This window comes from Vulpes vulpes, chromosome 12 (genome assembly GCF_048418805.1).
Source record: "Vulpes vulpes isolate BD-2025 chromosome 12, VulVul3, whole genome shotgun sequence".
Classification (NCBI taxonomy): Eukaryota; Metazoa; Chordata; class Mammalia; order Carnivora; family Canidae; genus Vulpes; species Vulpes vulpes.
Window position 1 is genome coordinate 59,263,574 of NC_132791.1, and position 4,933 is coordinate 59,268,506.

Consider the following 4,933-nt stretch of genomic DNA (forward strand, 5'->3'; position numbering starts at 1 on the left):
TAGATTTCATGTACACACCCACACTCGTGCAAATACATAAACTCACATGAAGTTCAGATTATTTTAACAGCTAAATAAGCAAAGAAGTTTTTGAAGATTGTAGAAGGAAATATGGAGGAATAATCTAATGATATTAATGTTTTGTAATTTTGATCTAAAATTCATATACAGGAGGGCACCTGGGTGGCTCAGTTGTTGAGCATCTTCCTTTGGCTCAGGTCATGATCTTGGGGTCCTGGGATCAAGTCCCATTTCAGGCTTCCTGTGAGGAGCTTGCTTCTTCCTCTGCCTATGTCTCAGCCTCTCTCTATCTTAAAAAAATAAAATAAAATGCATGTACATAGTATCGGATCTAACTGTTGGATTTAAGCCCAACAGAATGAATGACTGACAGTTTTGACTATGGAGAAATTTAAATTTTCCATAGGATAAAAAATAAAATCACCATCAGCAAAATTGAAAAACTTAGGACTGACAGATGTATTTGCATCTTCAATATGAGGCAGAGGTTAAATTAAAATATATATATATGCAAATCAACATTTAAAATGAGAAGCCATTGGGAAAAAAAGATCAGAAACTGAAAAAGAGGAAGAAGTGATTCACAAGAATAAAAAAAATATGAAAACTTCCTTCACTAGTTGCAAAGGAAATGCAAATCAAAATTAAATCTTTCTTTTTGGTGACACATTAACAAAAGATTTTAAGATTTATGACCTATGATTTTGGCAAAGGAGAAAAAATATGTTCTTATAAACTATTGATGAGAGTGTAAGTTGATAAAGACTTTCGATTGGGATACTTCGTCAGTACCTGTCAAAACTTAACATTCCTACTGTTAAAGTTAGTGATTATACTTTTATTAGTTTACACCGAGAACATTATTGCTGTTTTTTAAAAGTGGTCTATGCAGTCAAGTATCAGCGTTCACTTTGCCTATAAAGTACAAGGAGGGAGGTTTGGTACTATTTCCTACATAAGAACTCAGGAACCAGGTAGTTTAGCCTTGGGTTAATATGAAAGAATCCTAATTATCTGAGAATAAATATCTACTAAGTATATACTTCAAGTTAATCCATTTTTAAATGTGAACCAAATTTCATAGAAAATGAAAATGTAATTTATACAGGTATTTTTCTTGAGAAATAAAACTAAGTATTATAAAAATAAATGTATGTAATAAACTTTAGATTATAATTACTCTGTTGGCTATCTTAGGACAAGATGTGGGTCAAGACTTGACATTTTTCATGTAGCATTTTCAATAACATTTTATGATAACATGATACTGAGTCCCCCTTTTATGACTTTTGCAGCAAAAGAATTAAGAAAACCTCATTCATCCCCAAAAGCCTCTCTACTTACTTTAATAAGAAAATAATTATTTTGCAACATCTATCATGCAATCACAATTGTCTCTTTCTTTTTTCCCCTATGCTATATCTCCATTGTAGTCACTTTTTGTGACTTTAGCATTTCCCCAGTCTCACAGCATGAAACACATTTTCTTCTGTGAAATTTGTGGCATCATGTTAAAAATCAATTTGCATTAATATTGCATACTATTCCTAAACAACAGATTCAAATGCAGCATCCAGTAATGAACAAGAGACAGACAATAAACATGTAGTAGGAAGGGAAAGATGTCAGTACTGCCCAGTGACGAAAATCTGAGAGAGGACTATTTTTAGAAGTGATGATTTCATTAGCTAATATTTTTGTGTTTTACTTCCTTACACAATGAAATTATGGAACTGCAGATACTATTAAGATTTTTCATTCAAGCACATGAATTACTGTATAGGTTGTAATAGTGTAAAATTGATGTCCATCAGTGTCCCTTAATAAGAGAAGAATTAAATACATCATGGAAATGGCATGGAATACTCTCCACTTATTAATTTATTCATTTATTCATAGATTTGAAAAGCATTTATTGAGTACTATTAGGTACTAGGCCTAAGAAAAGACATGGAGCAAACTTAAATGCATATTTCTAAATGAAAGAAGCCAGTGTGAAAAGCCTATATAGTGTATGGTTCTAACTTTGTGACATTTTGGAAAGGGCAAAGTTACGGAAATAGTAAAAAAGATCAGTAGGTGTCAGAAGTTAATGGGGAAGAAGGAATAAATAGGTGAGGTGCAGGGAATTCTTAGGGCACTAAAAGTATTCTGTATGATACTGAGTGGTGGATATACGACATTATGAATTTGTCAAAACCCATAGAATGCACAACACAGATTGAACCATATGTACAATATGAACTCTAGTTTAATTAATAATAACGCATCAATATTGGTTTGTAACAATGTCCCATACTAACTCAAGATGTTAATAGTAGAGGAAACTGGACTGGAAGAAAACAGATAAATGGGAAGTCTCTGTGCTCTCTGGTGAGTTTTCTGAAAACCTAAAACTGCTCTTAAAAAATGATGTCAGAGGAGGGGCAAGACGGCAGAAGAGCGGGGTCCCCAAATCACCTGTCCCCACCAAATTACCTAGATAACCTTCAAATCATCCTGAAAATCTGCGAATTCGGCCTGAGATTTAAAGAGAGACCAGCTGGAATGCTACAGTGAGAAGAGTTCGCGCTTCTATCAAGGTAGGAAGACGGGGAAAAGAAATAAACAAAAGGCCTCCAAGGGGGAGGGGCCCCGTAAGGAGCCAGGCTGAGGCCGGGGCGAGTGTCCCCAGGACAGGAGAGCCCCGTCCCGTCCCGGAGAAGCAGGAGCTGCACCATCTTCCCGGGCGGAAAGGCCTCCCTGGGAGTTGGAGCAGGACCCAGGAGGGCGGGGATGCCCTCGGGCTCCCTGGGACACTAACAGGCACCTGCGCCCCGGGGAGAGTGCGCCGAGCTCCCTAAGGGCTGCAGCGCGCTCGGCGGGACCCGGAGCAGCTCGGAGGGGCTCGGGCGGCGGCTCCGCAGAGGGGGCTGCGGGGCGGGAGCGCAAATCCAACAGCGCAGGCCCTGGAGCACTGGGCGCCGGGACACAGCCCAGGATCCAGCCTCCCCCGGGACAGGCAGAGGCCGGGAGGGCCCCGGACAGCAAGGACGCTCCTGCCCGGAGCTGAGCAGATCAGCGGCCCCGCCCAGGAGCCTCCAGGCCCTGCAGAAGGAGAGCCCTGGAGCTACTGCGGGGGCTGACTCCAGGGCTGTAGAGCTGGCCCCGCCACTGCGGTTGTTCCTCCTGGGGCCTCACTGGGTGAACAACCCCCACTGAGCCCTGCACCAGGCCGGGGGCAGAGCAGCTCCCCCAAGAGCCAGCACCTGAAAATCAGCACAGCAGGCCCCTCCCCCAGAACACCAGCTAGAAGGACCAGTTCCAGGGAAATTCAAGGGACTTAAAGTATACAGAAACAGAAGATACTCCCCCGTGTTTTTTTGTTTTGTTTTGTTTTTTGTTGTTTTTTGTTTTTTGTTTTTTGTTTTTTTTTGCTTTTTGGTTTCCTTCCCCCACCTTTTTTCCCTTTCTTTCTCTTTTTCTTCTCTTTTTCTTCTTTGTTTCTTCCTTTTTTCTTTTCTTTTTCTCTTTTCTTTCCTTCTTTCTCTCCTCTCTTTTTCTCCTTTTCCCAATACAACTTGCTTTTGGCCACTCTGCACTGAGCAAAATGACTAGAAGGAGAACCTCACCTCAAAGGAAAGAATCAGAAACAGTCCTCTCTCCCACAGAGTTACAAAATCTGGATTACAATTCAATGTCAGAAAGCCAATTCAGAAGCACTATTATACAGCTACTGGTGGCTCTAGAAAAAATCATAAAGGACTCAAGAGACTTCATGACTGCAGAATTTAGAGCTAATCAAGCAGAAATTAAAAATCAATTGAATGAGATGCAGTCCAAACTAGAAGTCCTAACGACGAGGCTTAACGAGGTGGAAGAACAAGTGAGTGACATAGAAGACAAGTTGATGGCAAAGAGGGAAACTGAGGAAAAAAGAGACAAACAATTAAAAGACCATGAAGATAGATTAAGGGAAATAAATGACAGCCTGAGGAAGAAAAACCTACATTTAATTGGGGTTCCCAAGGGCACCGAAACGGACAGAGGGCCAGAATATATATTTGAACAAATCCTAGCTGAAAACTTTCCTAATCTGGGAAGGGAAACAGGCATTCAGATCCAGGAAATAGAGAGATCCCCCCCTAAAATCAATAAAAACCATTCAACACCTCGACATTTAATAGTTAAGCTTGCAAATTCCAAAGATAAAGAGAAGATCCTTAAAGCAGCAAGAGACAAGAAATCCCTGACTTTTATGGGGAGGAGTATTAGGGTAACAGCAGACCTCTCCACAGAGACCTGGCAGGCCAGAAAGGGCTGGCAGGATATATTCAATGTCCTAAATGAGAAGAACATGCAACCAAGAATACTTTATCCAGCAAGGATCTCATTCAAAATGGAAGGAAAGATAAAGAGCTTCCAAGACAGGCAGGAACTGAAAGAATATGTGACCTCCAAACCAGCTCTGCAAGAAATTTTAAGGGGGACTCTTAAAATTCCCCTTTAAGAAGAAGTTCAGTGGAACAATCCACAAAAACAAGGACTGAATAGATATCACGGTGACACTAAACTCATATCTCTCAATAGTAACTCTGAATGTGAACAGGCTTAATGACCCCATCAAAAGGCACAGGGTTTCAGACTGGATAAAAAAAACAGGACCCATCTATTTGCTGTCTACAAGAGACTCATTTTAGACAGAAGGACACCTACAGCCTGAAAATAAATGGTTGGAGAACCATTTACCATTCGAATGGTCCTCAAAAGAAAGCAGGGGTAGCCATCCTTATATCAGATAAACTAAAATTTACCCCGAAGACTGTAGTGAGAGATGAAGAAGGACACTATATCATACTTAAAGGATCTATCCAACAAGAGGACTTAACAATCCTCAATATATATGCCCCGAATGTGGGAGCTGCCAAATATT